The 23,077-nt window shown below is 42.7% G+C and overlaps 1 protein-coding gene across 8 annotated transcripts in view; it reads left to right on the forward strand.

The window, feature by feature from the left end:
* Positions 1-23,077, forward strand: part of KCNJ16 (potassium inwardly rectifying channel subfamily J member 16) — an 803,454-nt gene that overhangs the window by 569,341 nt on the left and 211,036 nt on the right. The window contains exon 3 of one of the 8 annotated variants that reach the window (XM_069655088.1): positions 8,318-8,386. The exons of the other annotated variants lie outside the window; for them this stretch is intronic. The gene's annotated coding sequence lies outside the window, so the exon portion shown is untranslated. The remainder of the gene's footprint in view (positions 1-8,317; positions 8,387-23,077) is intronic. 8 annotated transcript variants of the gene reach the window in all.

Consider the following 23,077-nt stretch of genomic DNA (forward strand, 5'->3'; position numbering starts at 1 on the left):
TGAGGCTCATATGTCGCCAGGGTTTTTTTAAGCCTAGGTCTAACGTTGTAGACCTACAGATTTGAGCAGGGACCGCATGGTGTATGTCCCATCGAGTGTGTGGTGTTCCATAACGTAGGATGTACTGTTGCGGGGCTCCCTGGTTGGTAAGATCTCACCAAAGTATCTCTAATATTTCTCATATGTTTTCTGGCAAAATGTGGTGTAGCCAGCAGAGTATCTCCAACATTCAGTATTGCCCATAGTATCTGAATTTCCTTTTTTATTTGATTGAATTTAGATTAATAGCTGAACACTGCAGTCATACATTGCTCTTGTATAGGTCTTTTTTCTGGGGATGATCCTTACTCATTTTCCTGCTCGCTTGAGTTTTTTTTTAGGGTATCCTCTTTCCCTTAGCCAAGCCGTGAGTGCCTGTGCTTGATCATCATATCTATTAACCTCTGAACAGTTTTTCCTGTATCCGAGGTATTGTCCAAAGTGTAAGTTTTCTTTTACTTTTCTGGGATGAAAACTGTCAAACTGTAGCAGAGAGTTCCTATTTGTGCTTTTCTTAAACACAGTGGTCCACAGCTGTCCATTCTTTGCTTTTATTTCCAGATCCAGACAGTGTACTGTTTTTTTCGAGGAGGAAGAAGTGAATTCTAGGTACCTTTTTCTACTATTAAGACAGTTTATACATTTTTAGAGTTGTTTGCGGTCCCCTGTGTAGATCATCAGAACATCATCGTTTGATCTACGCCAGAGGACAATCCTATCCATGTATTGAATTGACTTTAGATGCGACTCTCTAAAAAATAAACCAATTCCATTGTTTACTATGCTGGTCCCCGGCTCACCCTCAGATTTTATGCTGCATGCACAGTTGACATAGTGAGTGTGAAATTCACCCTCATTCAATATATGGGTTGGTTGGCAAGTCGCTTACTTCAGAGCTAACTGCACTGGAATGCTAATCACTAACCTTGACTAGTTTGTCATGATGAAAAACATTATTCAAGGAGTTTTGCAGTGCAATTTGCATGCGCATGGGTACAAAGTGCATGTGGCATGGATAAGTGAATAAGAAATACAATTGGATTTTGGTAGTGGATTGTGATTGTTTCACAAGGCCTGCAAATAGGGTTGACAAAGGATATATAACAAGCACAGGAGTTGCATGAGGTCATGGGATATGTAAATAGTAAGTTATCAAGAACAGTTATAACCAACTGAATTGTAATCATACATAGATTTCTTTTCTTTGTCTTTTGTTTATCTCTTCTATGTTTTCTTCTCTCATTCTCTCTTAACTTACAATATGTCAAAGAGGGCAAACTACTTACTGGTCAATGGGAAACTGAAATGTCAGATGATGCATATCAGCCTTGAGAAAGACCACTGGTCACAACGTGTGTTGGCTGATACACAATATATTGATTTGAAATGATTTGTATTTGTGACCAGTCCATTCTGGAGAAAATATCCCAGAGTTACATTTTTTGATGTTTTAAATATGGCTGAAACATGATATATTTGTTCAAGTTATTTGGATTTGCGACCATTCCGTACAGGAGAAAATATCCTAGGGTTACACTTTTTGGGGTTTGAAATATTCACGTGGCATCCAGCCAGCCATCCACAGCCCCCCAGGTGTCACACCCACGCATACACACACAAACAAACATATACATGCTCACAACCACACACTATTGTTTGGCGTTACGATGTGTCTGTTACATACTGAGATGGACTCTGTGACATTTGTCAGGCAAGACTTAATTTCAATCACAATTAAACAAGCCAATAGCATGCAGGATTAGTGTTCGACACCTCGCCCGGTGTGCTGCTTCATAGGTTATGTATCACGCGCTTAATACCCAGAGGTTTCTAAGCGCGGATCCGGGGATCTAACCTGTATTGCTCCATGTCGTCTTGCTCCCAAGGCGGGTACGTTGCCGCGTATCCTCCCGATGACAATCATTTAAATACAAAAAGTGTTTTATCATTACAAAGAGCTGCCTAAACTCACATGTGTAAAGTGAAGCGTTTATTTTAAATAAAGTGGAAGCAGTGCTAGTCAGTGGCTTTTTCTATCGAGGCATTGGGATAGTCAGCATGCCCACTCGTGGATGACCCTCCAGACCCTGCCACTAAAACTGTAGTACCCTCAAGCAGCTGTTTCATTAGCAGGGGCGTTGCTAGGGAGGGCTAAGGGGGCTATATCCCCTGATCTTTTGGTTGTAGCCCCGGGTAGAATCTCAGGAGCTACAGCCAAAAGATTAGCTAGCCCCCAGTCCCAACAGTTCCGACATCAGCTTAGCCCCGGGTCTTTTCCAGACCTAGCAACTCCCCTGTAGTATAGACACCACCCCCTCCACATGTTCAAAATCACCCGATATGCACAATTTTCTTATTCTTACAGTAAGGCTTTAAACTTTTGACCAAGGCCAGTTATTTGTATAACTTTTATTTTAAGGTGGGGCTACCCATCTGTTTGTACTGCTGTTTTCCACTCTGGGTCTTTTTTGTTGTATTTAAGACAAGCTATATGTATCCATTGTCTGTAGTCATAATACTAGTGCTGGGGTCATTTGCAATGTTAACAGGGTGCACCTGTTTATTATCACACCCCTCATGCTAATCATTTACACCCCGATGAGGGTCTGCAGTCCAATCAACACATGCAGCTTTTTCATTGGCAGCTACAGTACTACAGACCGCACCATCTTGAGCATCAACTACAGCCACCTCGGGGACATCAAACAAATCGGGTGGATAATATTCACTTACAACATTGCCAGAATTATCCATATTTACACACTGGTCAAGAAATGCCTCAAGTGGTATATTGTATATGGCCTGTGCCATGTCGGGAATCTCCTGAGTGGCTGTATTAATTATGGATTCTAAATCAGCAGCCTCTATAGTGGCCAATGGTGCATCTGTGTCTATCGACCCCCAATCCAATTAACCAGCCTAACACGTGGTCCCACATCCCCCAGATCCCCCACAACCCCCTCACATTCTCCCTTCCCCATACTAATGTCTTCCTTCTAAGGCAGGGCAGATAAACACAGCTGCATAGATGTTATATGTACAGACGAGCTGTTGATTGGGTTCAGTGGGCCATTAACACTACTGTCTAAAATATGTTCAACTTCACAGGCAACCATATTTGTTTTAACTTCAGTTATAACCTGCAACATTTTCCCATCAGCTACTAGTGTAGCCTGCATTCTAATATCATCTTCATCGCTAATGACAACCACTCCTTGAGCTGAGTCAACCCCCTGTTGAACACAATTGTCTGTTGATGCCACCCCCTGCAGTTCTGATACATTGACATAAATCATAGATTCAACCCCCTTTGTTCCCCTATTAGGCCAGTTTTTGTTCTTCTTTAGTCTTAAATGGGTGCCACTAGACTTGCCCCCTTTGTCAACAACATCATGCCAAGGTGTTTGTCTTTTGGAACACCCAAAATGTACATCCCCAGGCCCCAGCTCACACTTTATCACCCGTCTGGCTTGTGGCTGTTGAATGCTTTTATAACAATGGTTCAACCCCAGGTCAGCCGCCTGCATGCATGATGGCACGGGCAATACAAGGGGCCCCATTTCCACACCTGCTAAATATGATTGGACATTTATATCAATGTTACTGTCCACCAGCATCTTCTGTAGCACCGGTTGGGGGTCTCAATGACCTATAACGTTCCACAGTTGGCAGACAGCCAGCTGCCTTGATAGCTACACTGCCCTAGATGCATACTCCCTTTTAATGGTAAAACAGTGGGCTCCATCACCCCTGTGGGTCCTCTGGCTTGTGGACTCCAAATGCTCAGCCGTCTTCCCCGACATTCCCAAGGTGCCAGTTGTCAAACCCCATTGAAAGAACAGCACAATACCCATATGGCAACATTGTTGGGGTCCCCAATTTACCATTGACCCTTGAAGCACCCCAAAAACACTTAACATCCCTTTTGGGGTACCCTATCCACCATTGACCCTTATAGACATACATAAACTATTTGGCATCCTTGTTGGGGACCCAAATTCATCATGGATCTGTAAAGCTGTGCAAAAAACATTTTACACCCTGGTTGGACCCACAGAACTGTGGGGCTTTGAAGCATCAAAGAAGAAAGCACCTTGCAGGGACGCTCTCTCCACTTCCAAGGATTCAGAAAATTCCATAGGCTCAATGCTTGAATCCACAACTGATGACAGCGTATCTCTGTTAGAATCCATGGTGTCTCTAAATAAATACACAAGAATATAGAATCAGAATGTGGATTTCAAAATAGGCTCTCAACACATCATGCTGAAATATTGGCTTAAACATTAACCACTACCTGAGGACCTTACACACACACACACGCGCGCGCACACACACACACACACACACACACTTTATGTAAAATGTATATTAAAATTATTTATAAGAAAAACAATTGGCTTTCCTATCAAATGTATATACAATGTATATAAAGTTAATATCAACATTTTCCAGGGTTGATCAAAGTTAAACAAAATATATATAACATGTATATAACATTGTTTGGGGTTCTTATTTCTTTTATATCACATTCATATAAAAACATTGGGGGAGCCTATTCATTGTATAGGGGTTCAATACATTAGAACACACATTTCATTAGCTACACGCTTAAAAAAGCCCACCAAGTATCCAGACTAGAGTGCCCAAACATAGCTTTCAGGATTATCACATAATTAAGATTATCACATGTAAATTGCATTGCTCAACTCCTATAACCCTTCTAAGTGCACTGCACCCATTGCTTTATCTATTAATTCAATACATCGACACAATGCACCTTTATCCATACCAATGAAACACATACCAACCAGGCACATACATTTAATTCGTGACCCAACATAATCAATGCCCAGTATCAGCTGTCCCAACACACATGTGAAAGCTACACACAACACTAAGCCAATAATAAAGCTCAAACCAATCAACAAGTTTAAATTAAACCAGCATGTGTTCTGATAAACCTCTGCGATAAGGCTACTGTTTCTTTATAGACTACTATGTATTTCACTAATGCATTAGATGTTTAAAAAAAGTTTCTCATTTAAATCAAGCATTGGGGCATGCAGCGTGCCACATAAAATGTTATGTTATTTTCAAATAACAAGCCCTATTAGCATGTGTAAATACCCCATTAAATAGCTAGCTCCCACCACGTTTAAACATTTTTAAAGAGCTGCCTGGGAAACACATGCCCTCCACATACTTAATGTAAATGTCATGAAACCTCAGTTCTGTCCCCTCTAGTCTTCCTGGTCTCTACGGCAAAATACCACAGCGCCTTACAAGCCCTCCAACATGGCAGAAGCTGTATCAGATCTGCGGTCTAGCTCCTGGGAATTCCTCAATAGCTTGATAAGCACCCCGCCCCTGTAGTATGGTGCGTCTCAAAGTTCCATACTTTCTGAGATTATTGGATGCTGTTTTCCCTGTGTTCCTGTTCGCTTACCTTTGGAACCTCTGCCCTGCGGTTCCATCCTTCTCTCCACCCTTCTTGGAGTGTTCGGCCTCCGCCGATTCCTTGCAGTCCTGCTGTGGTTGCCTTTGGACTGCTGCTACTCCTTCCTGGGCTTCTGGATCCTTCAAACTTGCCGTGGTTACCTTCGGAGCACTGCTGCTCATTCCTGGGCTTCCGGATCCTTCAAACTTGCTGTGGTTGCCTTCAGACCACTGCTACTCCTCCCTGGGCTTCTGAATCCTTGAACTTACTGCGGTTGCCTCCAGACCACTCCTATCCTCCCTGGGAATCCTGTTGTCTTCTCCCTGTATTGTTGAACTGCAGTGACTCAGAGCCATCCTGGGAATTAATGAGTTATTGCTTCACCTAGGCTAAGCCCCCAACTGACTACTCGACAGAGTGGTGTCGGAGGAAACCAGTCCTTACCTCCACGAGACCCACATCTCTAAGAAACGCGGGAAGACTGAACCCACAAAGAAGAGATTTTCCAAGCCTCCACAGGTGAGCCCACGTACAGGTACTGACAGTAAATTACATTTTCACTTAATCCGTGTCAGTAACCCCATCACACGCCTGCAATCAGCATATCTCCACCGGGATCAGCAGGGATGAACAGGGACCAAGTGTGGAGTTTTGGGGGATCCAATTAGCCCCTGGGCATTTTCAGTAGATTGTTGCAGCCTCCTTCAGCCAGCTGTAAACTCACAGCATTGTTGGAGCTCTTATCCAGTGGGGTTCCCAATTTTAAACAAGCTGCACTTTATCAACTGCAGAAATCCAATTTGCGCTCCAGAATGTACACTCCAAATGTGTTCGACAATCTACCACAGCATGGCCAACACCCCTTTTAAAACTAGTTCACCATCCCTGATGTCTGTGCTCCAATCGGCCCAGCTGTTTCCTGCCATACCTTCACAGTGCTGCCATCAGCAGTTTTGAAAGTGCTTCATCATGTGTATGAACATCTGGCTTTGCTTCCGCCTTGATACCCTGCGTCATTGTGAAAATCTCAGGAAATAACAGAGCAGTCACCAGGGCTCCTGTTGTCTTTTGCATCATTCTATCTCGCGGACTGCCGCCACCATGAAACAATGGACCTGTTAACAGATCGGATCTCGCACTAGCCTAGCGCTGGATGTGGATAATTCATCTTGTCCCTGGTCTCTGCAATACCCGATCTGCTCTCCAACCATGACTCTAACATTCCCTATGTCCTCATCCTTCTCGATCTCTCTTCTGCCTTCAACACGGTCAACCATACCATCCTGCTCAACCATCTCTGTGATAACCTGGGTATCACTGATCAGGCTCTGGCCTGGCTGACCTCTTTCCTCTCTTATCCACCCTCCCAGGTACAACTTGGTTCCTTCCTATCATCTACCTTCCTCTCTACCTGTGGTGTTCCACAGTGGTCTAACCTTTCACCCTGGCTTTTCAACCAATACCTGGCAACTGTGGTTTACTGCATTGCCATTTTCTGCTCAAATTTCCAGTGCTACGCTGACAACACTCAACTCATTTTCAGGCTGCCCTTGGCCACCTCCTCTCCCTCTCTCATCTTGGATTTCCTACCTGCCATTCAAGATTGGTGTGCCGTCAATGATCTTTGTCTGAATGCCAGCAAGACGGAGATCTTCCTCATCGGCACAACTTCACCATCCTTTCCCCTCCCGTTTTTGGCTGACCTCCCTTGGCCCTCCTCTTACCCCCACCTGCAAGGCTAAGAACCTTGGGGACATGTTTGACTCCACACTTTCCTTCTCCGCCCACATCTCTGTTGTCTCTAAAAAGTCAAACTTCCTACTGCACATCCTAAGAGGTACTCTGCCTTTCCTCTCCTTCCCCCAGAAGCTCATGGTGTCCCAAGCTCTGGTTCTCTCTAGGCTGGACTATTGTAACAGCCTATTTCTAAATCTACCTGCCTCTACTCTCCGCCCTCTGCAACTAATCCAGAACAGGACTGTGTGACTTGTCCTTGGCCTCAAGCCCTGGGATTATATCTCTCCAGCTCTGAAATCTCTCCATTGGCTCCCAGTGGATGCAAGGATTAAATTCAAAACCCTCTGCATTATCCACAAGGCTTTCTAGAGCCTGGTCCCAAAATACCTTCAGCTATCCCTCGGCAAATACCTCCCCACTGGAGCTCTTCTCTAACTCCCTCAGGGTCAGTCATTTCTCAAAGAAAAGGGCTAAGGGTAGATCTTTGTCTTCGGCTGGGGCCTCCCTCTGGAACAGCCTCCCTGCCACTCTAAAACTTGAGGAGAACCATCTCCGGTTCCAGAAGCACCTCAAGACCTTCCTCTTTGCTTTTGCCTTTGCTCCCACTCTCCCCTGCTGATCTGTTCTCTCTTGGCACCATGCACCTGGCCATCCTCTGTACTACGGGCCCAGGTACTTGCTCACTCTGCCACCCACCTGCACTGCCTTCGAGCTAGCCCTTGCACTGGGGTCTGTATCTGTACCTTTGCAGTCCCCCCTTTTTTCTTCCTGCACTTATCAGACCTACCCTGTCTGCTGCCTTATATCCAGCAATTGCAAATTGCTGGCTGCACTACCACTGTTTGTTGCCTCTATTATTTATTATTTATTATTATTATTTATCTGTTTCTCCTTTGCTCCGCACTTTCCAATTCTCCCCCCTTCCATGCACTTTTCCCCTCCCTCTCTCCCATGCACTTGCACATTCTCAATGTCACTGGGCCTAGTAAAATTGTTGTTTTGTTCTCCTCTGTTACCCTCCCTTGCCTTGTCACGCTCTGAAACACTTGTGTACAAGCGCGATAGAAATAAAATATCAATATCAATATCAATTTCCCACAGAATAGAAATCACATGGTATGCAACAAGAATCAAAGGGCTGCACCACTCCGACATCAGCATGAAGCTGGGGTGAGTCACATTCCGGTGAAATAATGAAAAGCTGTTCCATGTCATCTGCAAACCATCTGATCAAAGCCTGTACAGGAGGTGCATACCCATTGGGTGGGACATCGGGGCTGTACACTGACACACACGGTTTTGCTTTTTTCATTGAATGCAAGCCTGCATGCAGCAGATCATATAAAGAAAGTGATACAGCGTAGCCACGTGTATACACTCTGTCAGTATACAGCCTATGGACATCTCAGTGCAAGGGTTCTCCCACACAAAGAGTAATTAAAGCCATGTGTAACGGCCCTGGCAAGCTGTGACGTGCCCTGGTTTGTCGAATTGCGAGAGGTAGTGCAAGGTTTTTGCACATTGTCGCATGTGTTCCGCTGTGATAAATACCTAAAAACATTGTCTTTGTTCTTATATGCACACATTCAGTCTGTCCTCAATTACCTGGATGTCTTTGATCAAGAATGTAAAAATAACGATTTGTGAAATGCTGTTACTGAATTCAGGGGTCATGTATTTTTGAGCAACAGTTATAATAGCTCCCTGCATTAAGATCTCGCCACAGATATCCGTTGAAGGTTAAAATATTGTATTCATAATTTGCAAACAATAAACAGAACCGGTTTTTAGGCTTAACTAGGTAGGGTTTGGGATCTGGATTGGTAAACAAGGGATATTTAGTGTTTAATATGAGGTTAGGTGCGGGGTCTGTCCTCGGCAGCCTTTGTTTTACATTTTACATTTTGACCCATGTTTGGCTGAAGCAGTGAGATGTCTGACAGTGGTGGTCACGCTTTAAATCTGGTCTAAACCGTGCCTGGGTCAGTGCAAAATAGCCGGTTGGCAGTCATTGTTTACACTTGCCGCTGTGTACAGAGGGAAAAGTGGAAAGACTGTCAGCTGATTTTTGCATATAGTGTAGGGTGTCATTGGCAATTTTCATTAGCTTGAGCCTCGGTCATTGTCAGTGGCGCGTATTGCTTAAATACGGTACTAAGTGTGCCGTATCCCTTTTGCAGTAGCCGTATGCCCTAAACGAGGGTTCCTATCCATTTTTATATCAAGTTTATATCAAATTTATATACAAATGTTGGGCTGTTATAAAATTTATAATAAACATTCTGGTGAGGTCTTATCAAAATATATTAAACATTTTTGGGGTTCTTATCCATTTTATATCAATTGTATATCACATGTATTGCAAGCCTTACCAATTGTATATCAAACATTTTGAATTGATATAAAATGTATTTATAATATATATTACACATTTTGGGGCATCAAGTTTATATAAAATGTATATAATATTAATATAAAATGTATGTAAAAATGACTGGGGTACAATGAAATGTATATAACATGTATATCCAATTAATATAACATTTTCTGGGATCAATCAAATGTATATAAAATATATATAACATGAATATAACATGCATGTAACAATTATAGGAATTCAATCACATTTATAGGTGTACAGGGGGTGTGGCTAGGGGAAAAGTGGTGTTGCCACTTGTCAAATGAAAGGCTTGATGAAAAGGGTCCCCCTCTACTGTGCACCTTTAATTCTGCTTAGGCTACAATGGTGTAATTGTACTTCCTAAGGACGCATTATAGTTTGCATCCAGAAGCATACCAAATTTCAGGGTGCTTCTCCAGGACCTCTTTTTACACTTGCCCGAATCGATGGTCAGAATTTTTTTGCATGGTCAGAGATACCGATTTCTTGATCTTGAATCTAGATGAGAACATCATTTGCCAAAGTATTGATCATTGCAGGCAGAAACATGCTCAATTTTGTAAATGAAATGCCTCTAAGAATTTGGGAAACCTGTAAATAAACATAGGTTATCCTTAACACTACCAGGAGATGGTAATTTCAAAACAGCCAGCCCCTTCTTCAGATCCACAGACACACTGTAAGGAGAGATTAACATGTCCAGGCCTCCCATGCCCTTACTTATTTGATTTGATCAATACGTGATATAAATCAAACGATCCAAGCCTTCAAACATATGAAGTTGATATGCCTCTAAGTAGGGTGACATTATACACATGTTATCTATACATACATTTGCATGGATTGAATCAAGATGTGCAAAAATGTTAAATCTGCGAATTTCTGAAATGCAGCTTTTTGGGGCTTACTCATTATTAAAATGTCTCAATATTACAAATGCCCAAAGGAAATGTTAAAAGCAGTATTCCACATTTTCCTTAACCTCTTTTCACTTGGGGTGCTAATAAGTGACTGTCTTGTGGTTGCTGCTTTACAAAACAGTAATACATAATTAAATAAATAAATAAAGCCCACCCAAATCCATCCTAGCACAAACCTCGGCACAACCAATTTAACAATATCACTGATGATGGGTAACTTTTAACAATTGCTTTTTTAACTGACCTACTGTGTCTTAAATTGTACCTGCCCTGTGTCTCCCCTATTACCACTGCTCCTCCTGCAATCAGCGCCCAGCTACCCTTGGGTTTGACCGTGATTTACAAATGCAAAAATATATAAATAATGCATTTCATCGACCTAATATTCTATACACTGCTCACATTCCATTGTTTCCTTGGATACAACAATATCAAAGACCAAGCCGGGACTTCAGGAAACTGATAAGTGAGTTCAATCCTTTTACCTCAGTCACAAAGTACAAAGGAATGTAAGCAACACTCCATGAACCTGGAGCTTTCTTGGTGGTAGCAACCAGCGGACTATGGTATTGGTCTCAACCAAAGCAAGGGCCTTAAATGAGGTCTCAAGAATCATAACTACCCAAGAATTACCAAACGAGAAGGGTGTATAGCTATTAGCACCCCTACAAAACAGCTGGTGTGCTAATAGAGATGCTTTTTTTGTTTTTTTTTTCACGAGAAATCGCTTGTGCACAGTGCACTGGACACTTCTCATCTTTAAAAAAGCCTACTAATCAAGAAAGACACCATGGACATGAGAATGGGAAGAACGCGGTTCCATATGTTAAAATTGTGGCAAAAATGCCTGTTTACACATAAATCATGGCAAAAAGGCTGTGGTTTTGCCCCCGCAATCCATGTAATGGATGCGGGGGATACCGCCAAAATCCCCGGACCCATTATACCATTTAAAGGAAGCGAGGGACACTCCGGCAACTCCCGTTCCCCTTAAATGGTATAAGAGGTACACCTTTACCGTGTCAAACCACAGCATTTTTGCTGCAATTATTTTACAGATGGCTTTTTTGCCGCAATTTTATTACTGCACACCAAATACACATAGTCCCCTCTCTATTTTCATATGGTTTACATTTGGAGGACCGTGGGGAAGGAAATGAGCATGAATAGCAATAAATACGTGAAGGTAAGGGCGTGTGTGGGTGCAGTGGTGCAGGGGATGTGTCGTGGGGCTTCTTGAGGTGGAGCCACAGAGGGCATTGGAGACTGTGTCAGGGGACAGGGCAAAAAGATCTCAGGGTTTTAAATAAGAGCCCTACCCCATGTTAAATACCCTTAAAACTTACAAAGAATGCAGATGAACTGAGGGCTGAAGAAATGCTGGATCCCTAGTATTAACCTAAATATGACTTTCATCTCAGCAGTCCAATAGCCAGAGTCACTCAAACCATTGATCTCATATGAGAACCCATCATTAGGGAGTAGTAAGGCACATTTTACGTAGGCTCTACCCCTCTCCCCAAGAATATCACAAAACACTATGGGAAATTGGGAGAGACGATTAAATCCAAAGGCAAAACCGCAAAATGATTTCCAATAGGGACCCCAACAAAACCAGCCAGGGTATCAATACAACAGTATGAAAAATTGGCTCCCGTACACCGCACTGCAGATGACAATCCTATAGCCAAAGATGGTGCGACAACCCAGAAATGCCAGGCCAGTTCCCCACCTCCCCCAATCCTTCTTCTGCCTGTTGCTGCTGCATAGCTGTCGACATATTGAATGCTCACCTGTGATCAAGCACTCTTCTCAAGGAAAATGGAAGCACTTCTCCATGTCATTGATCCCTTTCCGATGTATATTACTCACTCTGATTAACTTTGTACTCATACTGAATGAATCCAACTATAAGCCTATTGCCTGGGACATGCACATGCTTGCAGTGTTGGCTTTGTGTTCTTAAAGGTGCCAAGATGCCTAGTGAACACAAAGGCACGTTTTTCTTTCTTCTGTTAACCACATGGAAATCACGAATGGAATTGTAATTTCCTATATCTTCCCATGATTGTCACTTGCCTGAAAGGCACCTACTGTCTTTACCAGTGTTGTATCTTTAAACATGCATTTTTTCATGACATGAACAGGAAGCCAAGCATAACAGAAAATGATGTCGCTTTGCAGGAAGTAGATTCTTGTAATCTCTTAGATACAAAAGGCTTCCATCAATCAGCAGCTAATTCGTCACATGGTATTTTCTCTTTCGTTGTCTGTGCTGCCTGTGCTGAGGACCTTGCTTGTCCAACAGAGACCCAGGAAATCGAGGGTGCACGGAGAAATTAATCCATCAGCTGTTTTGGATACCGGCAGCGTGTCGCTTCGTTCCCAGGAGGGGTCGGAGCCTCGTTGCTGCTCACGTGAGGAGTCACGTGACCCAAAACACACTGAAAAAGCATCCGCTTTCACCCTTGCGGCGTTGAGCCCGGTAGGGGTGGAGGGCGTTGGCTGTTGTGCGGCTGTTTGGCGGTCTGAGGCATACCAAACAGGTAAATAAATCTCTGTCTTGTGCGCATTAACATCTTTAAATAATAACCGCTATACTTGTAATGAGACTGCGCAGCTCACCTCTTGAAGAAGATATGGATGTACAAGAAGGGTCTTATTTAGAGGCAGGGTGCGAGTCAGGGAGGGGGGCTCCTATTGTCTCAGACTCAGACCCAGTAACCTCACAGGAGACTCTAACCCATATAGAAGCACAACAAACTCCAGCAGGAAGATTCCCCAATCTCAACATCCAAAAAATATGGAAAAGAGGGTTAGAATATACTCTGACAACTGAAAAAATCCAGACAAGAATCAACGACCACTTCCCTAGGAAAAGGAACAAGAGTACCAACGATCTAGAGGACATTTTAGACACTACCTGGCGACTACCAACACACAAACATAATACTCCGGCCAGAAATACACCTACAGAGGGGTCAGAAGTAAATACTACTTCAACAAACAAAACCCAAGGAATTACGGCAATTTCACCGAGCAACCGTAATCAACAAGAAGAGCCATTGGCCACCCCACCAGAAGGGCTCCCAATGGCATCCGAAAACACACTGGCAGCTCTGAGCTATGTTCTCAATTCTCTGGTCTCAGTGTTTGAACTTCTAAGAACAGAGGTGCAAACACAAGCAGGCCATTTATTGGAAATGTCGCAGGAAATCGCTAAAAACGAATCAACCATGGTTGCAGTAAATAATATCATGAACAGCATTCTGATTCCAATTTTAAAGGAAACACAAATAGAGGGCATTAAACAGGGGCTAGACATCGCCCAAATTCAAAGCCTATTGAAAGAGGGGGCAAAAAGCAATGTCACTACCCATGAACTTTTAAAGATAATACCATCGGAAATTCAAAAATTGCAAAACCAGAACAAGACACTAAATGAAGAAGGGCCAAAAGATTTTTTCGACGACACACCACTCTCAGACTCAATCTTGGAAGAATTCCAAAGGCTGGCAAATGTTGAAGTCGACCATATAGAAGAAATTAACAACAGTCCTCAAAAAACCCAAGAGGAGGAAGAAAAAGAAAATTCGACCGATAGTCCAAGTCAGAACTTCGAGGTACCACAGAGAGTGAGAAGGAAAAAGGGCCATAAAAGGAACAAAAGAGTCAAACAAATAGAAGCCACTGTCTTTCAATCATCAGGTAGAACGACGAAGAAACCCAAAAATCAAGAAAACAAGGCAAAAAAGAAAACAGGGACAAACATATTCCTGAAAAAACTGACTATTCCTACAGCTGAAAAGGCAGTTGATTCCATTGCTACTGCATCTCCAGCAACTAACTCACCACAAACCTCAGAAGTACATGATGCTCTTTCAAGCAAGTGTGCCTATGAGGAAAACCGGGGCAAAAAGATATGCTCAACGGGCAGGGAGAGTCCTAGTGCAATTAAGGTCTAAACTTCAAATTTTGGCATGCAAACGGATCTTGTATTTGCGTTACCCGCAGCTTCTAATAACCAAAAAAGTAAACTGGCCCACACAAATACTAAGATTGCCCCAATATTCTTAAAACAAAATTTGTATAAAGAACCAAGAAAGGGACTCAGCATGGAGCCCAGGCAAGTCCCTAAAAAAATGGCCCCTATTTTTCTAAAACCGTCAGGCAAAAAGGCTCCTGCACCACAAGAAGAAAATACATTTCCCGTACCAGTCACCAAAGATGTGACATCATCAAGCCTCATATTCAGTGAAGTTGACTGCTGGAATGGGACCGGGAAATTTAAAAACCTTGAAATGTGTCCTCAATATGGAGGAAGAGAGAAAAGCGAACAAAAACAACAAACCCCTACCGCAGGAAAAGAGGAAGTAGTGGAATTAAGTTACACAATCCCAAGATTGTGGCTCAGACTAGAGAAACAGAGCAAAAAGACATCACTCTGTAGATCTGTCTTATTGTCTGAAATCCAAAAGAACTACAATCTTTTTCTTTTTGCTTCAGAGGACATTGAGTATTTTGCCTTCCCATTCAGGGAAGATAAATTCTTTGTGGAGATAGCTCTCACCTCAAGAAAGGCACAACAGGCACTCATCATCAATAAAGACGATCTGGCTAATGAAGGACTCTGGGTTTATGAATCAGAGGAAGAAGGCAAATCTGGAAATCATTTGTGGCATAAACGGACAGGAGAGGAATCCGTACCCACCGCCGTGGGCATTGCCGGAACTGTGAGAGGGTTCCAAAGCAACGCAACAAGTGGTCTCAGATTAAAAGATGATTTGATAACTAAACTCCCAGAAATTATCTCGCAAGTCCTCCAGAAATTGGGTGAGGAGCAGAACAATCTTTAGTCGGAGGGGCCTCAGACTAGTCTCCTGGAATACCAGAGGCCCAAACTTCTTGAGGAAAAAGCAACTCAAAAACAACCTCTTAGAGCGTAATGATATCGTATTGCTCCAGGAGACATGGTTAGTCAACCCCATCGAGATAGAGGGTTTCACAGTGCAAAATCTCAAGGCCTCTCAAAAAGCTAAAGGAAGACCAGCAGGAGGTATGATAATAGCAACTAAAAACTCCGCCATTAAAAATCTTGTAACGCTTTGCAATAATCCAGTGGGTATCCAGGCCTGTAAAGCAGAGATAGGACAGACTGACCGCCGGGCCATTCTCATTCTGGTAAACATCTATTGGAACCCAGCTAGCTCCAAACTCCGAGACTACATAGAAACTCTAAATGATCTATTCTCCACGGTTAAGATTAATCATACAGGAGCACAGATTGTCGTAGCAGGGGACCTGAACACAGATCTCATTAGTGTAGGAAATATGAGAAATAACTTACCTAAAAACAGCACCACACAGAAAGATAAACAATGGCGGGACTTCTTTCAATCATAGGATCTTGATATGATATCCGAAGAAGATAGCAGCACGGGTAATCCCGGACCAACATGGCGCCAGGGAAGGATGCAATCAATAATAGACTACATCTTTGCCTCACCATCACTTACCCTGCACCCTCCTTATCTCACCTTAGACTGGGAAGGGGGAAGTGATCATGCGAGGTTGGAACTCTACTTTCCTGAAATTCAGTACTCTACAAACCCACGCATCAGACAGGACTTGGAAGGCTCAAAGGGGAAATTGAAAGTAGTCAAGTACAAACATGGGGGGGAAAACTTGAACGACCGTTTCGCAGTAGTTCATCCCTCAACATTGGCCGAAGAATGCCATCCAGAAAGATTCGGAAAGTTTGTATGGTCCATCTGCCAACCAAGTGAAGTGCAAATGGTGGAGAAACAGACACATCTCCATCACTTCGACGAGGAAACATTCAAAAGGAAAAGAACCCTGCGACAAACATTGCGAAGTATAAGACAGACCAGAATAGAAGATCCTCTAGGCTGTATCCAAAAGCTTAAAAAGACCAAACAAATTTACCGAAACTGGTCCAAGAACCACAAGCATTTAAAAATACAAGAGGATGGGGTGAGAATGCTTCTGCTTCTTGGTGCAAATAATTGCAGAAATTTTTGGGCAGTATTAAATCAACTCGAAACCGGCCAAAATAGTTCTCTCTGCAACTTAGTCCCGGAAGACAAGTGGGTAGACTACCTAGCCAAGAACTTTGAAGCAACAGGCTCAAGAGTCATTAGTTTTTGCAATATCACCTGGTCTCTGGAATTCAGAACTCATAACATCATCTTCTACCTCAAAAGCGGCAGGTCCGAATGGCCTCACATATCAGGTGTTAAAAAGCCACCCAAAACTATGGTCAAAACTGCTATTTCATCTCTATCAAGGAATCCTGAGGAAAAAAACCTTCCCACCGTCGTGGAAGAACGCAATTATCATTCCATTCTTCAAGGGGGGTGATAGGCTAAGTCCAACATGCTATCGACCCATAGCCCTCTTGGATATAGACAGTAAAATATTCATGAGAATACTACTGAGGGAACTTTCTCTATGGGTGGACTCAAATGAGATTCTACCCCCGAATCAAACAGGTTTCAGGAAGGGTCTCTCTACTAGCATTAATGAACTTATACTGAACCTGTTGAGCGAAAGCTCAAATGAGAAAAAAGGCTCCCCACTGTATGGGGCATGGGTAGATCTGTCCAAGGCATTTGATCTGGTGGACAGATCACTCCTTTGGCAGAAACTGAACAACTGGGGAATTCCAACCCCCCTGCTGGCTATGCTCATTGAACTACATAAAAATACCACGATTAGAGTGAGGCTGGATGACGGCGGCAACCTTTCAAAAGCAATCCAGGTCCTCAAAGGGGTACAACAAGGATGCTTGGGTGCACCATTGCTTTTTAACCTATTTCTATCAGATATTGGAGATTTTTTGGCCTCGGCGTCGCTCATCTGTCCCGGGATTAACAGCAGAAGACTACACTGGCTGGCCTATGCGGACGATCTAGTTCTCTTGGATGGATCAGCATTGGGACTGCAACATCTTTTGTCCAAACTCAATGAATATGCCAAGTTAAACGGCCTAATAATTAACCCATTAAAATCCAAGATCCTGATTTTTAAACATCCAAGAAAAAAGGTAACATCAAGGACATGGGTGTTGGACAATAAGGCAATTCCCCGAGTGGATGAGCTCACATACCTGGGATATGAAGTCTTAGCCCACCCAACTGCAAATAAAGTGATTTCATCAATTCTCAGCAAGACCTCGAAAATCATCGCACAAATGAAAAACCTGAACGGAAAATTTTGTAAATTTTCATTGTCCCCACTCAAGAAATTTTACATAGGCAAAGCAGTTCCTGTCCTCCTCTATGGATTAGAGGCAAAACCTCTGCCGTGGAACTACGATTGGAACAAAATTGAGGGAATTATTTGGAAATCGTCCATTTCCCTACCAATGTGCACCTCGTCAGTCTGCCTGAGATTCGAACTAGGTCTGACCTCCTTGAGCTGTTGTGCAGAGTGGAAACCTCTGTCGCTCTATCGCAATATAATCATAGCCAGCAGGTCCACTCTTTTTTTCGATATAAACCAACATCTAAAGAAAGAAAAATCAAATCAACTATCGAGCTTAGAAGAAAAGATGGGACAGATTCTGCATAGGCTGGATCTTTCTACAGAAATCCTTCTGCAAAACCCCTTGAAAGTAAAAAAAAAATTAAAAGTGGCTGACTGGATCGAAACAATCACAGGAGTTAGAAACCAAAAAACATTAAACTCCTTCTTGACAGTAGATAGGAAACTTGGCACTATGCCACGTTACCTGGAAAAATTCCCAGACCGAGAGATAAGAAACAGTTTTCTCAGACTGAGATTGAACCTAGCCCATACAGGAGAAATATTAGCTCAAAGAAACCAGGGAGAGAAGGCAACAAAATTCTGTGAAATTTGCAAAACTTCGAATCTCCAAACATTGAAACATCTATTGCTGGAGTGCGAAGGCACATGGGCCACAAGAGTGTCTTTACTTAGGAGATTTGTAAACAGAGAAGCGAGCCTAAGCCAAAATGCATTCTGGAATAGACTGATCTCCGGCCAGGAAGTATTGCTCACTGTAGCGATAGTAAAAGTCTCAGAGAAACTCACCATACTAACAAAGTATAAGAAGACGACACGGCTCAGCGAGTCTCCTGGTTGACATTCTCTGGACTTTCCAATTATTTCCTGGTTTCAGAGATCCTATCGCAATTTTATCTTTGGAAAGGCATTATTCTTTCGCAAACATTATTCTTTTTGTAAAGGTTTTTCTTTTAAAACCAAAAACAAATAAATAAATAAAAATAAATATTTTCTCTTTTAACAAAAGGTGCTCCCACATCAGCTGCTTAAATACATTCATTACACCTCTGCTAGAAGCTGCACTTCCTTACTATTCGTTGTCTCACTCTTTGTACCATCTTTCTTATTTCATTTATTTTAAAATGATTTAAAGCCCGGACCTAGCTCGTGAGTAGCAGAGCACTGTACAGAATGTGGGTAGCCAGCATTTGGGCTGGCCTCTTTTAACAGTAGTGCAGTACTGTGAGGTCTGGGAATCAGTATGTGCGTCCATTGGAATTAGTCCTTGGTCGGGTGGTCTTGAAAGAGCCATGTTTTGAAAGATTTGCGAAATTGGAGAATTGTGGCGGTATTCCGAGCCGACACCAGGATTGAGTTCCAGAGGGTGGGTGCGTGACACGAGAGGGATTGTTTTCAGGTCTTCGCTCACTCATCAAATACACCACCGTGTAGTCATCATCCTAACCACTCATCTGATTTGTGCCATGAATAGGAGTGAAGAAATGAATCACTTACCACTGGAAAACAACTCATATTCAACCTGCCATCATTCTACAATCAGTTTCTTATATGCATATCACGTTTTCATCTCGTCTCCAAGGGTAACTGACTCTCGGCTTCTATCAAGAGCTCACGCATGACCTGCCACCTAAAATGCACAGCACTCACCACACATTGTTACTGGATGTTCCAATCGCGTTTGCAAACCGCAAATCTGTGTGACTCAGCAGAAACATACAATCTCATTCATGGCAAAGCAGCTTCAGGCCCTCATGTTTCCATTAGGGGCTGAACCACTACAGAAACTAAAGCATCTCTACTTGTATTCTCAGATGCCAGTTCATTCTGACCTCAATGGGAAAAGGTTGTTATCAAACATGTTCTGATAGTCTCTTCCTAAGGCCAGGTTCGAAGGCTTGTCGGTGAGCGGATACATCTTTGCCTCGCTGGGCCTCCCAACGATATGGGCGAAATATATACACGTTGGTATCGTCACAGAGCTGGTCAGATTGTGCTGGCAGCCCAGACTGGGGTTAAAGACCATCTACCATTGGCATTCAGACTAAAGTAGATTAGATTGGCTTGCAGTAGACTTCATCAGGAAAAGGCATACTTGATCTTTCTTCCCCTGCAGTTAATGGAATGGCAATGTGGAGAAAAACTCAATAGCTTCTTAAATAGCATAAGCAGACCTCACCTAACTTTCTAGCCCCCACTCTCTCGGAAGCACCCCAAAATTATGTCAGAAGGTTCCCTTGTCCAGGCTTAATGTGAGAAGATCCTCTGACAAATAAAAGTCGTTCTCTTATCATAGAGAACCAACCTTGTTCCTGGTGATGTCATCATGGTGTTAAAGGTCACTTGATATGGTGACTTTATCATATCCTTTTACAAATAAAGAATTCCCAGCAGAAGCCGCCTTTAATGAAAAGATAATCTTATTTGCCCAGCCCTCCCACCCCCCCAAGCAGAGGAGGAGGGATGAGCTCCAAATCAGCGGGCTGGAAGAGTGGCTTTGGGGCACTTTCTCACTCCCTAGTTATTTACCTTGGAGGACCATTTAATAAAAACGAATGGAAATGCTTCTGGTTAGCCTTGTATTCCAAAACATTTCTGCCCATTATAGACATGGAACCGGCTATATGTGCATCAGCCCTGGCCACGCCCACCAAAGGCGCAATCCAGCCGAAACTGTTCAGCCACATGCCTTCTGCAATCGACCGATTCTGGTTCAAGAAGCCACAGACAGCCCATGCCTTTCCATAAACATGTCACGGCACACAAATGGATCTGATCCTTATTTAGACACGTCTGCTTCAAATACACTAACGTTGTGTCAAATGCATTCGTTTTGGTGTTGTTGCATTTCCCATACGCTTCATGTCATGCTTCACATTCCTCTAATATGAAAGATAAACTATGCCTGGCTTTGATTAGGGCTGTAATTGCATGCATGTGCTATGCGTTATCCCTATAATTCTACCACACTCTCAAAGTGTCTAGGTTTCCAAAGGTCATCATATGGACATTAGAAGCCTCACTCCTGGTTTCACAATGTCCAAGGTCTGCCTGTTTCCCTTTAGTTAATGTTAAATAATTTGTTTTGTCTCTAGGCTCCATGGAACTGAACACGGATTTCAAACCTTCATACAGTTGCATCTCGGTTTCATTCAAGAATACAACTTATGATCGCCATCCGAAGGCTCCCCCTCTTGGTCATTACCGACACATGCTGAGCCACATTGCCTTTTATCTTGGTTCTTCCAGTAGTATCCAGAGTCCTTCCTTATAACCAGGGCTGTTGCTTGGTCTGGAAAAGATCCTACGCTCATTTTGGGCCTGTCGGGACTGGGGGCTAGCTAGGCTTTTAGGTTTTAATCCCTGAGCTGCTATGCGGAGCTACAACCAAAAGACCCACGACTATGTCACCCCTGCCCCCACCCCCTTAGCAACGCCGCTGCTTACCACCATTACATCATAGGTACCGTACCATGTTTCGTTAGGGGAGACATGGACATGCTTCACTACAAAACAGGATGATATATAAATCCATGACATTGCCTGAACAAAGAGCAATCTTTTTTAAACACTATTTTTTTATATTTTAAGTTTCCATCCAACAATACTAGATACTGGAAAAATACATTAATCCCTACAGGCTTGCTAAATATGTGGTATTAAGGTAATAATCAAAGTAAGCCATATACATCTTGTGTAGTAGTGCCATTCCTCACCACAATCAGACCATTTTCATTTTTTGAGAGGCTTACCAAGACATATCATTTTCAAGATAAGTTCCATACTGATATAACAACACACTATAAGAGGTTTACAGCACTGGTTATTGAGTTAGTGAAAACCAACCCCAAGAAAGAAAATATGAGATGCAGGAGTACTAAACATGCACAATTAAATATATCCCACAAAAAAGGTTTTGAGCAAGCAAATGTCGAGAGGGTGCCAAAAACTAAGGTCGATGTGTAGGAGAGGTATAGTCCTCTGAAGAAATGTATAATCTATAAAAGTTGCATATTTTACAGCCTATATTTTGTGAATAATTGCACAAAATGTTATACATTTTACGATTGATTCTGAAGATGCCAGGTCACCAACAGTACACGGAAGCTTTTTTCCAATGCATCTTTATGATACACCTACAATATATGCCATATTACCACTGTTCAACACATTTCGTGATACCCTTGCCCATATTAAATGCCAACAGTGCTACTGTTTAGCACATGCTCATGATGCCTGTTCTACAATCTATGCTAAAGCAAGAAGTTATGTTCGTGCTGGCTTTGCTAATGTGTAGCAATATATGCCAGTATTGCCTGTGTAAGAACACATTCATTTTGGCTGCGTTCTTACAGAGGTAATACTGACATATATTTGCATGCATTGGCACAGCCAGCATGAACATGGCTTCTTAATATGGCACAGTGCTGGCATCCATGCTAAGGAGCCATTTTCATGCTGGCTGTGCCAATATATGAACATATATTTCAGTATTACCTCTTAAAGAACAGATGCATGATGCCTATGGCCATCAATGCTAGCATTTCCACTATAAGAAACAATATTCATGTCAGCTGTGGCAATATATGTCAGTATTGATACTGTAAGAACACAATCATGTTGGGTGTGGCCAATGATGGCAGTTTTGTACTACTGTGGAGACATTCTCCATGTTAGCCTTCCGATCAATGCCTGTATGTCCACTATAAGAAAACACTTGTTGATTCTGCTTTATTTCCATATTGCCACTGTAAGAAGACCATTGTCGGCCCACTGTTATTATTGTCTACAGCATAAACACGAGTCAACACACAATCATTTAAACACATAATCAATCACACAGATGAAAACTTTCACACAACACTCCCGAATGCACGCAGTTTTGTTAACAGTTACCTTTTTCAGATGAACTCTGCGTTATTACTTGCTTTGCTGGTGGATCTCACCCATGTAACATGTACGCCTGTCAGTACCGGAGATTGCCTTACAATAGTCTCCTGAAACATAGCTGGTTTTGTGTCTACATTTGACTTAATATTGTTCCAGGAGACTTGGGAATTGGTGCCAATTCTATTAAATGGTTATGGTTGATTTTACTGTCTAGCTAAGGAAAGCCAGTGTGGTTGGAAAAAAGGGAGACCGGCTATTTATGTCACCAAGATTTATTTTGACAGATGTCATAAGAATGCTTCTACAGAGTCTGATGAACCAGGAATGAGACGCAAACACAGAGGACTCATGGTGTTTGCCATA

This window comes from Ambystoma mexicanum, chromosome 3q (assembly GCF_040938575.1).
Source record: "Ambystoma mexicanum isolate Mex_15411 chromosome 3q, UKY_AmexF1_1, whole genome shotgun sequence".
NCBI classification, from domain to species: Eukaryota; Metazoa; Chordata; class Amphibia; order Caudata; family Ambystomatidae; genus Ambystoma; species Ambystoma mexicanum.